The following is a 19,912-nucleotide window of genomic DNA, read 5'->3' as shown; positions in this document are numbered from 1 at the left end:
TGACTTTTGGAACTCCTCAAGACTCTTAAGCACCTTAGTCATGGAGCACCTTAGCACCTTAATTATTAAGCACCTCAAGCACCTTAGTCAGCAAGAACGACAAGCACCTTAAGCTTGGGGCGAGTTCCCACCTCAAACACATCCCTAGCTTGCCTAAGGTCAAAAAGGAATTTTAACACTAACCTTTGGAGGTCTTTAAGCTCCATTAGTTAGCCTTTCTCTTTGATAGACCATCTCTCATTTGGACCCCTTTTCTTGGCCTCGTGTTGAGATACATCCATAAGCACATGTCTATATATTAACTCTTGCTCTCATTTATTTCCCCACATTAAAGAATCAATTTAATATGAGAAAATCATTTGAGTTGGTTAGATATTAGATTTTATGACATTACCTCTCTCTTGAGCTCATAGTCATCCTCGACTATGAGGTAGATGAGATAAAGCCATAGTCACTAGTCAATGTTTCTTAGCAGGTAGAGGATCCCTTTTTACCCTACGCATCATTCCAAGATGGATGACTAATACGTTTGGGGCTTGGAAGACTTAGTTGCCCCAAGCATGTTGATGGGGGCTTTTCACAAGCCAAGCTCCCATACCCCTCTTCTCTCATCCCCACCCCATGAAAACCCCCTCTTAGGGAGGGAGTGATAAAAGGCATTGGAAAAAGTAAGAAAAAAATAAAGTATGATTATGTAAATATATGAGAAATGTAAAATAGTCCACCTCATGCCTGCGGGGTAGCCCATCCCCACCTTGCCTCCTTTTTCTTCACTGTTGCCCCGCCGGGTGTCCCTTTTCCTCTCCTCCACTCAAAAGGTCAACCTCCTCTCTCTTCCCCTTGTCCTTTCTCCTTTCTCTTTTCCCTCAAGCTACCCCACCTCTCACCAATAATGCATTATAACTCACCAATAATGCACCCTAACTCACATGCAACTTACCCTATCTTCCAAAATAGTATACCCCACCCCCTCTTTCTCTCTCCTATCATATCCCATGACCCAAATACCCCCCTCTCTCTCTAAAGGGCGCCATGTCTCTTGTCTTGTAGCTAAATAACCCCCCCACACTCACACACACTCAGTTTCACTGAAAAAGGTGCCCACAGACCCATCCCCACTTTATTCTCCATGTCACCTCTCACTTTTTTTCATCAACCCATCTCTCTCTCTTAGTCTCTCTCTCATGAGACTGCTGTTCTGGCACATATACACACAGCCAGACAAGTGGGACCCACAGTCACATGGCCTATGTAGATAATGATTTCTTCATTTCTAAATTCTAGAATTTCTCCCCCCTCCTCCCCTATATAAAGAGGGGTCACCATCACACTAAGGACACACACCATCACCAAAGAGTACACTATGCACTGTGTGTGCCTAGTGCACACACACACACCCACACCATCACCATCACCGCAATCACCATGCTCGTCTTGAGCATGACCTCTACACCCTTGGGCTATGGAAGATGAAGGGAAAGTAAATGAAGGATGATGGCCATAACCCTCGTGCGAGTCTTCGCCATCAACTCCCACCTATCCGCCATGTGCTCTACCACGCTCTCCCTTCTCATTCCCCTACCCTATGCTCCCCATTTCATCGCCTTATTCTCTAAATAAAGCTTGAGGTTTTGTGAGTATGTTTTCTTGCAATGTTTTGCCCATGTGAGGTGTGCGGAATCGCCACCTAGTCTTGTGTTTGGAGTGAGCTTGTGTATGTGTGAAGGGTGTGCAGATTCGCCATCCTTTTGTGGTGCCTAAGTACTAAGCCGCTATACCCCCTCCCTCACTCTCTCTCTCTCTCTCACTTGATCTCATTCCCTTTCCTCTTCATCATTACTCCCAAGCATCCATCTCTCTTGGATGAAAACTTTGTTATGGTGGTGTGTTGTTTGCGTCCTAGCCGCTGAAGCTAGGTGGTGCCCCCTGTTTGCTTTACCATGATAGGCTCGAGGCGCGCCATTCGGTCCCCGGTGTTTTAAAGGCCGTCGGGGTTCGGGATTCGCTTTGCTCCCGTCATTTGGTGTCCCCACTGAGGATATTTTCATGAAACCCTTCAGTTTACAAGACTGAAACCCCTAAACTATTGTGAATGGATGAATGGCTAGCAGGATTTGCTAATTGGACGACAGAAGAAGAAGAGCTCCAAGCACAACTAGACGAACTCCGCATCTCCATCGAAGCTCGAGTACCAGGCATAACAGTAATCGATTTGCAATGGGAGAGTCAACGAACACGCCAAACCTAGTGGATATACATAGGCCAAGTGCCAAGAAGAAGAAGGAGAAGGTCGAAACCATGTCCGCAACCTACAACCAACCCACAACAACAAAATGGAAGGAGCTCTACACAATAGAGAATCAACACTATTCTACTTTGAGAATCGGGTAACTCAAGTCACCGAGGTAATTATCACAGTCAGTTTTCAAGTCGCACCTGATGCTGCAGCACAGATAACGGAATCATTGGCTCACACTCTCACTAGAGAAACTAGGGATCTACTGAGTTTGTTTCACGAAAGAACACCACCCTCTCCCACAAGCTTGGACAATGACTAAGCACCTCTAAGCTTCACATGAATCAGTACAATCTACCTTAAGACAGATCACACATACCAACACGTGTACGCTCAATCAAGGTAATACTGGATTTGAAGGCTCACTACCAGCACGTCATTGACACCATGCTGGGTGGGGAGCGATTTTTTGAGGTTCTGGCATCAGATCAACCATTTGTCCTACCTTTGGTACAAGGCAATGTACCGTTTGAAGTTTTAATCTATGTCTTAGTATAAGAGGGTATATACGCCTCCTTATAAAGAAGAAAAAAACTTTTGCAAGTTAAGCAGTGTGTCTTTCTAGCTCTCTCTCAGTAATCATGGCAAGTGTAGCATTTCCAACATTTAAAGGAAAGAAGGGGGAGGATTTGGTAACAGACTTCCTAGATGACTTTGAAGTAGCATGTGTAGTGAGCAACAAAGATACGGATGAATCCCGGGTTAGAATCTTTAAGCATCTCATGAAGCTAGAAGCTAGATCATGGTACAATGCACTTCCACAAGCAACCAAGGATGACTGGGAACCCTTAAAAACCACTTTTAAAAGGCGCTTTGGGGGAGGTACCACTTCAGAAAAGTTGTGGGACAAGTTGAGAGACTTGAAGCAGGAGGGTCTTTTAGAATATGCCACCTATGAGTCCAAATTTGTGGATTTGTGGGAACGGTGGGTTGAGTCACTGGCAAGGGGGGAAGCTGCACCCGATTTCCTAAAAAAAGATCGGTTCACGCATGGCTTATGGCCGCTTCTCAAGGAGAAGGTGAAAGGTAGATTCTCGGCTACGTACGAGTTAGCCGTTGAGATTGCTCGCCTTAAGGACAAGAAGCTGCGAATGAAAGCCAAAGAAACCGAGTCAACAGAAACAGCAACATCACGTCGACCAGCAACTACGACAACCACCATTCCACCACCACCACCGGCTCTTGGGGTAAGAGATGACCAACAAGATATGTTGGCCCATATTACTGACCAACTACAGAATTTGTCTGTCCACTTAATACAACAAGGGAGGAGTCAAGAAAGAGATCAAGACCCTGGAAGAGCACGGCGACAAAACAAGGAGTATCATTGCTATAACTGCGGAGAAGACGGTCACGATATGTACTACTGTCCCAAACCACGACAAAACTATAATAGAGGAGGTAGGAGGAACCAATTGTCACCCCCTAGAGAAAGAACACCCCCACCCCGAGCACCAACCCCACCAACACAAATTCTACGTCCACCCCAAACACCACTACAAGCATCCATTCCACCTCTTCCACCAGCCCCACCACCTGATCGCCCTGTAAACATCATAAGGCTAGAAGAGAAAGGAAAAGCCGTAGTAGTGGATCCACCCAGAGCAAAGGAGAGGGACAAGGGTAAGGAGAAGGTAACCTTTTTAGAACCACTTGAGGCCATGACTGTGAAAAGAGCTAGGAGGGAGAAGGCTACACAATCAGATGATGAGAGAAGCATGAGAGGAGAAACTAGCAAGAGGCCATCCAGGCCACGACGAAAATTGGGCATCACCGACTTCCAGCTAGGGGAAAGTTCTAAGCCCTATGATCTAACATTGGATGTGGCAGAGCAAGGACCGAAGATTACATGGCCACAGCTGCTACATCTTGTACCTAAAGTAAGGCGACAATGGTCTAAAATGGTAAGTACAAGACGCTCCAAAACAAAGGTAGCCAGAGCAATTTCGGGATGCAACATGGATGACATCCTTCCAATTGTCGACGTAAACATAAAAGGAAAGAGGGTTGGAAACACCTACATTGATGGAGGTGCACAAATCTGTGTAATGAGCGAAGCTATGATGCTTCGATTAGGGCTTGAGGTTGACAGGCCTTCTCCATGCAAGGCAAAGATGGCAAACAACGCAAAAGTAAAGTGTGTGGGTGTGGTAAGTGCCGTGAAAATCAAAGCTTTCAACACTGAGGTAGAGGTAGATGTTTTTGTAATGCCTACTAAGGGGGAGGGCTATCCACTAATTTTGGGAAGGCCATGGTTGATGGCCATGAAGGCAAAACAGGACTGGGGTACTGGCCTTCTACGTATGACCGGTAAGAAAGGGGAGACAATCTACTACGACATGAGGATTGGCAAGCAGAAGCAAATGAATCTGGAAACATCGGCAGATGAAACCACTAGCGAATCTTTCAGTTCTGAAAAGGAGACCACATCCACCGACGAAAGTGACAGTTCCATTGATGTGATGGGTATCATTATGAAGGATCCACAAAGGGTAAGCACAACTGGTGATCCATCACCAAAAGGGCAACCCAATGAAGAGGAGAGCAAATCACCTGGCCTAGGAGGAAGTAGGTTGAAGGGTATGTTGTCTACGGAATTAACACTTGATGAGAAAGATAGTTTTTTGCAAATGTTGATGGGATTTCCTAACCTGTTCATTGACAACTATGAAAGAATCACAGACATTACAATGGTGGAACATCATATTAAGCTGAAGGAAGGGGTAAAACCAGTTGTGCAAAAGCTACGACGACTGGGGGTCATACAAGAAAAGGCACTCTTGGCCGAGGTAAGGAAACTGCTGGAGGGGGAATTAATCTATCCTGTAGAAAACTCAGAATGGGTGTCACCCGTAGTGGTGACGCCTAAAAAGAATGGTAAGTGGAGGGTCTGTGTTGACTACAAACCACTAAATGCAGCTACAAAGAGAGACCACTTTCCTCTCCCTTTCTTGGATGAAATTCTGAATGAAGTAGCGGGTTTTGAATGCTATACCGTCTCTGATGGTTATTCTGGATACTTTCAAATACGCATAGCCTTGGAAGATCAGCTAAAAACCACTTTTATCACGCCATGGGGTTGTTTTGCATACAGGGTTATGCCATTTGGTCTCACAAATGCACCTGCCACATTCCAAAGATATGTCACATATGTTTTTCAACCGTTCTTTGGAACATCCATAAGAGTGTTCATTGATGATTTTTGTATATATAGATCCCGTATTTCACATTTAGAAAAGGTAACTGAAGGTTTGACCAGGTTGTAGAGCCTAGGTGGGCAATTAAATGTGGATAAATGCCACATTGGGGAGAGTAAAGTCATTCTACTAGGCCATGAAATTTCAGCAAAAGTTATCAACGCCAACCCAAGTAAGGTGTCCGCACTCATAGCCCTACCTTCACCAACGACCGCACGTCAACTGGTCTCTTTTCTACAGAAGGTGAGGTACTTAAGTAGATTCATACATCTACTATCACAACTTGTTCTACCACTGCAACAACTCACTCAAAGATCAACTTTCACTTGGGACAAGGAAAGCGAACATCACTACAACAAGGTAAAGGAGGTCTTAGCCACTCTGCCAACTATCTCACACCTAAGTGGGATGAAAAATTCTATGTCACCTCAAGTGTTGGTGATGACTCATTGGGGGTTGTGCTACTCCAAAAGGATACGATGACATCTTTCATGAGGTCAATCTACTTCTCTAGTCGCATGATGATAGCAGGAGAGAAAGGTTTCACCCATGTGGAACACTTAGTCCTAGCTCTTAGATTTGCAACTACAAAGTTTAGGTCATATTTGTTGCCTAAGCAATTTGTGATTCTAACCACGGATGAAATATTTCCCTATGTTGTACAACACATGGACGTGTCTACTAGAATTACTAAATGGCTAGTTCGTCTGCAAGAGTTTGACTACACGGTACAGTAGAAAGCACGACAAGGGCAAGTTTGGGGGGACTCATGACCTACCAAGTCTTTGAAAGGAAGGAGAAGCAATCTAAGGAAGGAGAAGTTCGATTACCTCCAGTACCACCGATGGTAGAAGGAGCATACTCTCTCTACTTTGATGGAGCCTACAAGCGAGCGTCCGACAAAGCAGCTGCAGGCATAGTGGTCTTTGATGACAAAGGTATTTTCGTTGGGCCAATTGTTAGATTCACATTCTAACAATGAAGCTGAGTATGCAACACTAACCAAGGGTCTACAATGGTGCGTCTCGCAAGGTGTACAACGCCTTAATGTATTTGGGGATGCTCTACTTCTGGTAAGGCAAGTAAATGGAGCATGGACATGCAAGAATCCTAGTTTAAGGACTCACTTAAGTGGTGTAAAAACCTTGTTGGGTAAGTTTGAAGAAGTTCAAATACACCATATCCCAAGGGCTCAAAACCAAGAAGCAGATGTCCTAGCAAGTGAAAGACTACAGGAAGTGGTGGTTGGAGCAATAAAACTAAAGCTCTCTCTATTTCAAGGCAGTGATGCCTTGCCTGACATCATGCATTTTTTGGAAACAGGGGAATGCCCATCAGATTTAACAAAGGGACAGAAGTAATGGCTGACGCGGAAGGCCACAAGGTATCGACTCATCAATGATGGTTTGTACTGTAAGGGTAAGGACCAAATACTCAGGAAGGTCCCTCTCTCTCACGAAATCACGGGAGTAATTGCTAGCTGTCACGACGGGGTTTGTGGTGGTCACTTTGCCCTAGACATAACAAGTAGGAAAATCTTGCAGGCAGGCTTCATATGGCCTAGCCTCAACCGTGATGTACACCATTGGTGCAAAACGTGTAAGTTGTGTCAAAAGGCCGGCACTAGGTCACTTATGCCTGAACCACAGACACCTATTCTCTCATATGGCCCATTTGAAAAATGGGGTATCGATGCCATTGGGCCATTACCTAAGGCCAACTCAGGAAAATTCTACATTATCATGGGGGTCGACTACATGACTAGATGGGCAGAGGCTACAGCCACCACTAGAATCACAACGGTAGAGGTAGCTAAATTTATCTACGAGCACATATGCTGTAGGTTTGGCACACCTTTAGAGATCATCTCTGATAGAGGGCCAGGTTTCAGAGCAAACTTGGTAGGAGAATTAATGCAGAAACTGGGCATTACAAGGAGGCACTCTTCACCATATTACCCTCAATGTAATGGCCTAGTTGAAAAGGTAAATGGAATGGTTTCTAAAATTATTACCAAGCAGGTAAACAATCATCCCGGAGACTGGGATAAGTATCTACTACCAGCTTTATGGGCCTACAGAACTTCATTTCGTACATCCTTGGGATTCACACCGTATCATCTAGTATTTGGTAAGGAAGCAATCTTGCCCATTGAAGTGCAACTACAAAGTCTCAGAGTAATGGCAAGCCAACTTCAACAACCCAACATGCATTTGAGAGATCACATCATCAACTTGGAAAGACTGCAGCTGGACAAAGAAGAAGCAATAAATTATTATGCAGCACAAGCAGAGCATAGATGGCTTAGCTTTAACGAGCATCTCCGGAAAAAAGAATTGAAGAAAGGAATGTTGGTGCTCCGCTACGACAATCGCTTCGACACGCGCAAGGATAAGAAACTCCTGCTCCGATGGGAAGGCCCTTTCATCATCAGGAAAAAGTATGCCAATGGAAGCTACCAGCTTATGGAGGCTGATGGAAAACTTCATAAAACCAGGGTAAATGGTTGGCGACTTAAACCTTATTTTCTTCGATTTGACCAGGCTCCACCAATTGACATTCCAGATGAGGACACACCATCAGCCACCACCTCCGACGATAATGATCAAACAGATGAGCTAGAGACATGAATGCCTCTAGCCAAAAGGGGAGGGCTAATGATGGGGGCTTTTCACAAGCCAAGCTCCCATACTCCTCTTCTCTCATCCCCACCCCATGAAAACCCCCTCTTACGGAGGGAGTGATAAAAGGCATTGGAAAAAGTAAGAAAAAAAAAAGTATGATTATGTAAATATATAAGAAATGTAAAATATGCCACCTCATGCCTGCGGGGTAGCCCATCCCCACCTTGCCTCCTTTTTCTTCACTATTGCCCCGCCGGGTGTCCCTTTTCCTCTCCTCCACTCAAAAGGTCAACCCCCTCTCTCTTCCCCTTGTCCTTTCTCCTTTCTCTCTCCCCTCAAGCTACCCCACCTCTCACCAATAATGCATTATAACTCACCAATAATGCACCCTAACTCACATGCAACTTACCCTATCTTCCAAAATAGTATATCCCACCCCCTCTTTCTCTCTCCTATCATATCCCATGACCCAAATACCCCCCCCTCTCTCTAAAGGACGCCATGTCTCTTGTCTTGTAGCTAAATAACCTCCCCCACACTCACACACACTCAGTTTCACTGAAAAAGGTGCCCACAGACCCATCCCCACCCGGTGGTTACCTGATTTTTCTTGTGTTCACACACATCTGCACACAGATTCACCTCTGAACACACTCCCCTCTCTCCCCTCTTGTAATTACTTTATTCTCCATGTCACCTCTCACTTTTTTTCATCAACCCATCTCTCTCTCTTAGTCTCTCTCTCATGAGACTGCTGTTCTGGCACATATACACACAGCCAGACAAGTGGGGCCCACAATCACATGGCCTATGTAGATAATGATTTCTTCATTTCTAAATTCTAGAATTTCTCCCCCCTCCTCCCCTATATAAAGAGGGGTCACCATCACACTAAGGACACACACTATCACCAAAGAGTACACTATGCACTGTGTGTGCCTAGTGCACACACACACACACACACACACCATCACCATCACCGCAATCACCATGCTCGTCTTGAGCATGACCTCTACACCCTTGGGCTATGGAAGATGAAGGGAAACTAAATGAAGGATGATGGCCATAACCCTCGTGCGAATCTTCGCCATCAACTCCCACCTATCCGCCATGTGCTTTACCACGCTCTCCCTTCTCATTACCCTACCCTATGCTCCCCATTTCATCGCCTTATTCTCTAAATAAAGCTTGAGGTTTTGTGAGTATGTTTTCTTGCAATGTTTTTCCCATGTGAGGTGTGCGGAATCGCCACCTAGTCTTGTGTTTGGAGTGAGCTTGTGTATGTGTGAAGGGTGTGTGGATTCGCCATCCTTTTGTGGTGCCTAAGTACTAAGCCGCTATACCCCCTCCCTCACTCTCTCTCTCTCTCTCTCTCTCTCTCACTTGATCTCATTCCCTTTCCTCTTCATCATTACTCCCAAGCATCCATCTCTCTTGGATGAAAACTTTGTTATGGTGGTGTGTTGTTTGCTTCCTAGCCGCTGAAGCTAGGTGGTGCCCCCTGTTTGCTTTACCATGACAGGCTCGAGGCGCGCCATTCGGTCCCTGGTGTTTTAGAGGCCTTCGGGGTTCGGGTTCGCTTTGCTCCCGTCAATGTCTACTCTTAAGTCCATTTCGTTCTCCCAAAGTAGAGTGACAAATACTTTTTGGTGTTTGAGAGATGTCGTCATTTCAAACATGATTCTAAGCATGCATACTACTTAAATTTGTGCACAATAAAAAGAGAATTAGTCTTATAAGTCAAAAACATTGATCATTTAAAAGAAACATTTACATTTTCTACTTTAATGTAGCATTGTAAGCATTGACAAGGTTAATACTATCTTGAAGTTGTATTCCTTGCATCCATCTAGCATCTTCAAAAGGATAACTTTTGAACTTAATAAGATATCTTTGAATAATCTTACCATGTCGTAGTACCTTGTCCTCATGGTGAAGGATAGCTTCGGGTTGTAGCACCTCTTCTTGGTCTTTGATTTTTGGAGGGTCTTCAATAATTGGCTCCTTTGGTGGCTTTCCTTTGTAGGGCTTAAGTAGGCTCACATGAAAATCATTGTGTATGAGCCAATGGTTGGGAAACTTGAATTGATAAGCCATGTCATTGATTGACTTCAAGAATTGAAAGGGACCATAATATCTTTTTTCTAGTTAGCATAATACTTGTAATGGCCCATTGGATTTTTGCTCGTCGTTTGCCTCAATCAAGCCTTGGAAAACTTGAGTAAGACCCAATCATTTTCTTTGAACGTTAAGGCCCTTCTGTGCTTATCAACAACAACTGTTTGCCTTTGTCAAGAGATGGATATAGCCTCCTTAATCTTTTGGAAAGATTCTTGTAGGACACAGCTATACTCATCAGCAACGAAGATCTTCCCATGTACTTTAAGTAGCAAGGGACTTTTTGGTCTTCCCTCTATGATCTCAAAAGGTACTTTTGCTGTAGTAGTATAGACAGTATTATTGTATGCATACTCTACAAGAGGTAAATACTTTGCCCATTGTGAGTGTTGATCGACTTCTGTAACATAAGTCTTTAGTAGATCGAGTATCGTAAGATTGGCTATCTCAATTTGGCCATCCGTTTGTGGGTGATGGGCCGAAGAGAAATTCAATCTTGTACCTAGATTTTCAAAGAGACCTTTCCATAAATTATTGGTCATTCTAGGATCTCTATCTGACACGATGGATGTTGGAAATCCAAGGTGTTTGAAAATCTGAGATATGAAGAGGGTTGCCATTTGGGGTGCCTTAATAGTCTTTTTGACAGGAATAAAGTGTGTTTGCTTACTAAACCTATCAACTATTGTCCATATTCTCGTATTTCCATGGATAGACTTGGGTAATCCAAAGATAAAATCCATGGATATACTCTCCAATGATGAATTAGGGATTGGCAATGGCTGGAGTAATCCAGGTTGTTTCCCTCTATCATACTTGGTCTTTTGGCATACCACACATTTTGAAACATACTCTTGTATGTCCACTTTCATGGTGGGCCAATAGAAGTATGTTTCTACTCCTCAAAGAGTAGGTTGAATGCCTCTATGCCCCGCATAGGGAGGAGCATGTCATTCATACATGACTTTCTCACGAAGGGAGTGGGTAACACATAGCCTATTTCCATGGAGAAGATAATCATCTTGCAAGGTGAATGGTTCTTCTTTCTTCCCCAAAGCAAGGGCTGACATTATGTCTTTGAAGTCAGGGTCAATAGCATACTCATCTATCATAGAAGTGTAGGGAGGCGTTGTAGAACAACCTAATTGCAACCCACAAAATTGTCAAATCGTGGATCGGTAACCCGGCTAGGGCATGGAAGCACGAGCCTAGGATGTATAGACATAGAGGATTCAAGGGATCCTTCTACTCATCATAGAGAGAAGCCATGGAAAGGGCTACCTCTAATCAACAACACATTCCTACTTACTAATCACTTGCACATAATCGTGTGGTTGAAATTAACCTCTCACATCAATCACTCTATTCACAACTCTTAATCACAACTACACAAGCATGCAATTAACATACCTACTCCGCATTAGTGTGTCCATTCCGGCACAACCCCTCAATGCAACTACGTATGCACAGACACTAACCGCACCTTGTAGAGAGAGATGAAGAGAAGGAAGGTATAGCCCTCACACACCATGGCCAATGGTGTGGAGAGAATAAATTAACTCAAAAAAAGGGATTAGAAGATCTACCATCACACTAATACAATCTCACTCCACATAATGAAACAAAGAAGACTAATAAGAAAGAAAGTGTAATTGATTATTAGTAATCAAGAGCTACATGGGCATGGAAAGCCCATGAGCCTCATGACCATCCACTCTACAAAGAGGAGAACTCACCCAAGAATGACTTCTCATTAAGCATAAGGCTCTTTTATAGCTTTGGGCCTCGAACCCTTCAACTATGGGATAAAGTTGAGCTCTCTAGCCTAGACTTCTACAACTTTGGAACTCCTAAATGAGCCCAAGGCCCTATACAATGAAAAGGAAACATTGTGCACTATAGAATATCCACAGCTTGGTGCATAAACTAGCCTACCAAGGCGATGGCTAACCCCTATCAGCTCAGGGCATTGGTTTAGGGCCTTGACCAAGCGAGCCAAGGTGATTTCCCTCGACTGCCAAGTGCTAATAAGGTGCTAGGCCTCACATAGACACAACATAACATATAAATTTTCTTTTCAAGTGTCTAGTAGCATTTTTGCTACTTTTTCTTGACACTTTTTTGCTTCATTGTTTCATTTTTTAGCAACTTTTTATTTGCTTCCAATTTGAGATGCTAATGGCAATTCAAACCACCAAAAAGAAGAGGCCATAGGAAATCCAATGTCGTGTGGAAAAGGTCGTCCAAGATCAAGAAGTTCAAAGAAGGAGGAAAGAACATCTCTTTCCTTACCTACGATGGCACCTTTGGTGCTACAGACAAAGTCTTGGCCTTCCTTCAACAATTCAATGTGGTGTTTGGAGATGAGGGCTTCATGGAGTCCTCAAAGCTACACCATGTAGCTATGCATTTTCAAAATTCCACCAGTCAATGGTGGTCTAGCCTACGGGTAAACGGTGAAGCTCCACAAACATGAAAAGCTTTAAGAGCTTCCATCATGAACCAGTTTTTGGTTACCGATGCCAAAGACAAAGTACTCACCGAATGGCGAATCTTGAAGCTCTCTCCCAACGAACCCATTCACAAATATGTAGACAAGTTTTGGGACTTACATCTCAAAGTCACTGTCTTCAAAAACATGGATTTTGGAGAGCAAAAACAACAATTTTTTGTCGGCTTAATAACTGAAGATATGGTGGAGTATGTCAACTCCCAAAGGCCACGCACCATATCTGTGGTCATACACCATACTATGGTGGCTTCACGAATCCATTTCCAACAAGGGGCTAAGAAAAATTTTAAGCCCATAGAGAACAAGGACCGTAACAATGAGCCTAAGGAGAAGGATAATGTCCAAAAGTCTCCTAAAGGCAACGCCAACAACAACAAAGCTAAGGATAAGGGAGTTTATAAATACAAAAATAAACTCTCTCTTAAAGAGCTTGAGCGTTATCATAAAGATAACCTCTATTTCAAGTGTGGGGAGCAAGGGCATGCTTATCGTGCTTGCCCCCACAAGAATACACGAAACAAGCCTCCTAGAGCTACCTTGGTCAAATCGAAGAAGAGGAAGCTCACCACAAAGGATATCCTTTATGCCATGCTTGGGGAAAGGTAAGAGAACATGATGCTTTTATTCTCTTTGACCCTGGTTCTACTCATAATTTCATATCCACAGAGTTGGCCACCAAGCTAGGCATCCAAGCCTATGAGATGGGAGATGTCCTACCCGCCGATGGTGCTTTCAAGGGGCAAGAAGCTTCAGTCACTCCCTTAATTGGGAAATTGAGGCTCCATGTCCAAAGCTATGTGGACAAAGAGGACTTCTTTATCTCTCCTCTCAAGCACGAGGATGTAATCCTAGGGGCACCATGGTTTGATCGCATGGTTGCCAATGTTAAATTCCCTAAAAATCTACTTTAGGTTCAGGGAAAAAGATATGTACATAGATGCCAAGGAGTTGGGTAACACCATACCCATTGTGCATATGCAAGCTTTCAATAAGTTAATAAAGAGCTCTATTTCCATTACATGATTTTTGTTGAAGATTCTCAAAATGAACCTAATGCTTTAGCAAAAGAAAATATAAACAATCACAAGGAATTAGAGTTATCCAATTTTCTCAAGGGATTTCAAGATGTTTTTATTGACGACATTCCTTGTGAACTACCTCCTGAACGAGGCAGTGATGACCATGCAATTGAACTTCTTCCAGGAAGTTCACCGCCTAATAAACCTCCTTATAGAGTCTCTCAAGCTCAACAAGAGGAGATTATGCGGCAAGTGCATGAGTTAGTTGAGAAGGGCATGGTTAGGCCTAGCTCATCTCCATTTTGTTCACCGGTGCTATTAGTGCAAAAGAAAGACAACACATATCGTATGTGTGTCAAGTATAGAGCACTAAATAGGATCACACTATCAAGAATAGGTTTCCCGTTCCACGGGTAGAAGACCTATTTGATAAGCTACAAGGGTTGACCTACTTCAGTAGAATTGACCTAAAAAGTGGCTACCATCAAATAAGGATAGTTGATCAAGACATTGTAAAGACCACATTTTGCACTATGTTTGGTCTTTACGAATACATTGTCATGCCTTTTGGTTTGACCAATGCACCAGCCACATTTAACCACTTGATGGAGAAGCTATTTAGGCCTCACCATACCTTTACTGGAATGTTTTTTGATGACATTATCATATACTCTAGTTCATTAGACAAACACAAGCAACATCTCCAGGTAATATTCCAAGTCTTACGAGAGAATAAACTTTATATTAATCGAAGGTAAAGTGAGTTTTTCTTACAAGAGATTCAATATTTAGGTCACATTATCTCTCAAGATGGTATCCAAATGGATCCATCAAAGCTAGAGGTAATAAAAGGATGGCCTAATCCAAGGAATCTTCATGAACTAAGAAGCTTTATAGGTATGTGCGCATACTATAGACGCTTCATAGAAAGTTCTCACAAATCGTGGGACCATTATATGCCCTAACAAAGAAAAACGTTAGGTATACATGGTCTACCAAGGAGAACAATGCTTTCGAAAAGCTTAAAGAAAAGCTTATCTCTCAACCTGTGCTTACACTGTCGGATCTCTCAAAGCATTTGAGGTTCAATGTGACGCTTGTGGTGATTGCCTTGGAGCTGTTTTGCTCCAAGAAGGGCACGCCATAGACTATGAAAGTCGAAGGCTCGACCCTGTTGAGCAAGCTCTAGGCATATACAAAAAGGAACTCCTCGCAGTTCTACAGACCTTAGACTCGTGGAAGCACTATTTATTGGAGACTCCTTTTGTTCTGCGGACGGATCACCAAATCCTTATGTACTTCATGACGCAGAGCAAGCTCTCCGACAAACAAATGAGGTGGGCAAATTTCTTTTCACAATTTCATTTTCATATTTCTCACAGTGCTGGTAAGCATAATCAAGTAGCTGATGCACTCTCAAGACGGCCAAGAGTGAATGCGGTCTCCATAGCAACTCGCAATGATCTATCTTCTATGATAGACGAGTATGCTATTGATCTCGATTTTAGAGATGTGATTTCAGCCCTTGCACTAGGGAAGTAAGAGGAACCATTTACTTTACAAGATGGTTTTCTTCTCTATGGCAATAGATTATGTAACTACGTGAGAAAGTAATGTATGAATCTCATGCTCCTCCTTATGCGGGGCATAGAGGAATTCAATTTACCCTAAAAGGGATTGAAACATATTTCTATTGGCCTACCATGAAAGCAAACATACAAGAGTATGTTTCTAAATGTGTGGTATGCCAAAAGACAAAGCTTGATAAAGGGAAGCAACCTGGATTGCTTCAACCTTTGCCAATCCCTAATTCACCATGGGAGAGCATATCCATGGATTTTATCTTTGGATTGCGTAAGTCTATCCATGGGAATATAGGAATATGGACGATAGTAGACAGGTTCAACAAACAAGCTCATTTTATACCTGTCAAAAAGACTATCAAAGCCCATCAAATGGCAACCCTCTTCATATCACAAATCTTCAAGTACCATGGCTTGCCAATGTCCATAGTGTCGGATAGATATCCTAGAATGACCAGTAATTTTTGAAAGGGCCTCTTTGAGGATTTAGGGACAAGGCTAAACTTCTCTTCGGCCTATCACCCGCAAATGGATGGCCAAAGTGAAATAGCTAACCTAACAATTCTTGATCTACTAAAAGCCGCCTGCAATAATACGGTACACACCTCCACGAGAAAATCACCTTTTTTGAGGTAATTGAGGGAAGATCTAAAAGTCTCCTGCTACTTAAGGTACACAAGAAGATCTTTGCTGCAGATGAGTATAGCTGAGACCTACAAGAATCTTTCCAAAACTTTAAGGATGCCATCTCTATCTCATAACAAAGGCAAAGGTTTCTACTGATAAGCATAGAAGAGCCCAAGCCTTTAAAGAAAATGATTGGGTCTTGCTTAAATTTCCCAAGGCTTGATTAAGGCACACGACGGGCAAGAATCCTATGGGACACCAAAAGTACTATGCTAAGTTAGCAAAAACATATTATGGTCCGTTCCAGATTCTTAGACCAATCAATGAATTGGACTATGAACTCAAGTTGCCCAGTCATTGGCTCATACACAAGGATTTTCATGTGAGCCTACTAAAGCCTTACAAAGGAGAGCCACCTCAAGAACCAACTATTGAAGACCCACCGGAGATTGAGGACCAAGAAGAGGTGTTGCAGCCCGAGTCCATCCTTCGACATGAAGACAAGGTATTGAGAGGTGGTAAGATGATCTGACGGTATCTTATTAAGTTTAAGAACTATCCTTTGAAGATGCTAGATGGATGCAAGGCATACAATTAAAGGATAATCTAAATCTTTGTCAATGCTTACAATGCTTCCCTAGAGTAAGCAAATGTAAAAATGTTTAAAATGAACAAAGATTTTGTCTTATAAGACTCTCTTTTTCTTTATTGTGCACAAATGTTAAGTAGTATGCATGCTTAGGATCAAGTTTTCAGAGAAAACACACACAACGCCTCTATAATGACCCGACACACACTCTTGGAATGATACACACACACACACACACTATGGGGCACCACTCGGCTTACACAACACACCTGGCCGAGACAGGGAACACACCTCTGGAGTGAGAGGAGAGAGACTATCCACTTGCCCACTCCACACAGACACACACACACACACACACACCCAAAAAACTCAGCTCAAAAGAGGATAATTTCTGATGTTTAGATACAATTGAGCTTGGGCCAACACCAATGGGGCAAATAGCTCACACAATATGGGTAAAATAAGCCAGATACAATCACAAACTAGAGCAGAAACTTCGCTCATAGGAGAAACTTACATAGAAAAAAAAACAGGAAAAGAGTGAGGAATTTGGCAAAATGGACAGCGCCATCGCGCCCAGAACGGCCCAAAACCTAAGTCTACAATGTCAAAGTGCTCAAATCCGACCTCGGATTAGCAGTTTACAGCCAAAACAGGCTCCAAAAACCCCAAAAACACAATTGCGGCCGTTCCTCCTCTCTTCTCCACGTTTTTTTTGGTCTTCTCTTATTTTTTTCAGTTCCCACACTTAGCTTTATTACTTGGGCACCCTTGGCCTTTTAGATGACCTCAAACGGACCCTGAACAAGCCAAAAACTGACCTCGCAGTGCATAGTTGTCACCTTTTTGCATCATCCGCACACCTGGCACTCATTTCTTTTCAATAATGCGTCTCGCAACCACGTGAAGTGGCCCCAAAAAGTGGTCCTAATGATGAACTTTTTGCATAACTCTCACAAGAAAACACCCACGTTGTGTCCGTCCTCATCCGCATGCAAATATTGACCCCGTTCGCCCTCCTGAAGCCACTAGATGCCATCTGACGCACCTGCTTACCTCATGTCGTCGTCCCGCGGATAGCTTCCTCGAGAAGTTTTACGCACTATAAAATCCTCATTATTGTAGAAAAAACATACTAGTACTGGTGATAATGAAAATCGATGCACTATGTACATGCTATCTTACCTGTACACATGTGGGCCCCACGTAACCACCTGGCTCTGGAAAATGGGCAATTCTTTATTTGATGCACCATGCATGTGTATGTACATATGCTCAATCCCTTGCTCCAAAAAACTCCTGACAACGTCTCCCAAACACCAAGTAGAGCTTGTCTCTCTACTATGGAAGATTGATAGGACTAATGTGCAGACATGCTTGCGGCACCTTAGGCTCTCAAGCGCCAAATGGATTAGTCATCCATTCTGGAACGATGTCGTAGGGTAACATAGGGATCCTCTACCCGCTAGGAAAAATACTAATGAATTATGCTTTATCTTCTCTACCCCATAGTCGAGGACGACTATGATTTCAAGAGAGAGGTAATGTCATAATAACTAATATCTAATTCTCCTAAATGATTTTCTCATGTTAAACTGATCATTTAATATGGGGAAGTACTAGGGGAGAAAAGGCTAGAATATTGGTTAAGCTGGCAGACCGGCCACAGTAGGGATCCAAAGGAGGGAAAATAGGGATCCAAAGGGGGGCCCATCTGCAAAAGAGAAATGTGCAAATAATGGGCTTCAAAGACCCTAAGGTTCAGCCCATTAAGACTTCCAAAATGCTAAGGTTCCAAATTCAAAGATTGTGTCCAATGGTTCAACCCTAGGTAAAATTGGATGCTTGTGGGAAGACTCAAAAGTCTTCCCACATCGCTATCTTGATGGGGGCGATCCCTCTTAGTAGGGGATGAGAGAGAAACACACACACACTCACACAATCTCATGTGTGAAGCAAAAAAGACTCTCTCTCCTTCTCAAGATTTAATGGAAAGCTCATCATCTACTCCAAGCTTGTGAGAAGGGAGGCCTATACCAACAATTCTTGGCTTTGTTATGCAAATCCAACCAAGAGCCAAGCTCCAATGCATGCTCATCTCCTCTCCCATGCTAATTACTAAGCTATGCTAAGATTTTATGAGTGATTATGTGAGGAGATATACTTGTTTCTGGTAAGAATACTCCTTCTTCCTCTCAATCTACTCTCATACCCTGCTAACTCTCACCATCTTCGAAGGTGTGTGAGGTCTTGGGTCTGAGACCGTGAGGGAATTGATGTTGTGTTTTAAAGTGTTTGCTTAGTGCTTGAAGCTTCCATCTTCAATTGCACTAGCTAGTTATTGAAGGAACACAAAAAGTTGTATTGTAATATGTCTCCCTTGATGGGGGAAACCTATAATACAAAGCCTTTTGGAGGGGGGACCGTCTCCATATAAATCCGATCCTCAAATGTTTTCAATAGCTTAATTTCTCTCTCTTTTGAAGTATTGTTCATGCCTATCTAACTAGGTGTTATGTTTTTTGTTGCTCTCTCTCCATCCAAGCACTCTTTCTATGCTCATTAGGAATCTAATATAATGAAATGCTCACTATGTTTATGCTATTTTCCACTACACACAAGTTTTTAGGCCATTAAATGTTTACATTTGCACTCTCTCTTAGTCTCAATATCATAAACTTCAACTAGATCTAAGTGTATTAGTAGGTACTACTTGTCAAAGGTATGCTCGAAGTGCATAAGTTCTTAACCAATTCTCTACTATAGAATAGATGCTTAGGTATCAAGTCTACCAATTTTCCAATATAAGATCCATTTGGATATGGAAAGAGAAACTCATAACCACTTGTGCAAATTAGCAAATAAAGTTTAAATCTTGATTCCTGTAACACAGGATTTTGACAATGTCTACTCAATCTTAGCATATATAGAATCAAGGTCCACCACTTGTCCAACCTAAGCATGGGACATTAATATAAGGTCCACGGCCCTATTCACAATTATAGAATGGGGATTTAGTCTTAATATAAGCTAGGATTTATTAAACAATGATGACAAAAACATCACCCATTATCCATGCTAGAGCCCATGTGGGTAAATGAGCTATGGATTTCAAGGTCCACCACTTTTTTGCAAACTTATGATTGTTTGTTGCATGGGGAATTTGGTTTGAAGGACCACTCCTTGTCCATGGTTGTAGTATGGAGAGAATGAAGGTGCACCAATTATCCAAGCTAGGCTTACTTTTATCGTGAAGAGAATCAATGAGCATCACTTGTCCAAGCTAGGCATAACCTATCGATACAATGCCACCACATGTGAAACCTAAGTGGTGGATCTCCTCTCTG

This window comes from Adiantum capillus-veneris, chromosome 22, assembly GCF_014529385.1.
Source record: "Adiantum capillus-veneris isolate H3 chromosome 22, ASM1452938v2, whole genome shotgun sequence".
Lineage (NCBI taxonomy): Eukaryota > Viridiplantae > Streptophyta > Polypodiopsida > Polypodiales > Pteridaceae > Adiantum > Adiantum capillus-veneris.
This window is presented reverse-complemented; position numbering follows the sequence as displayed.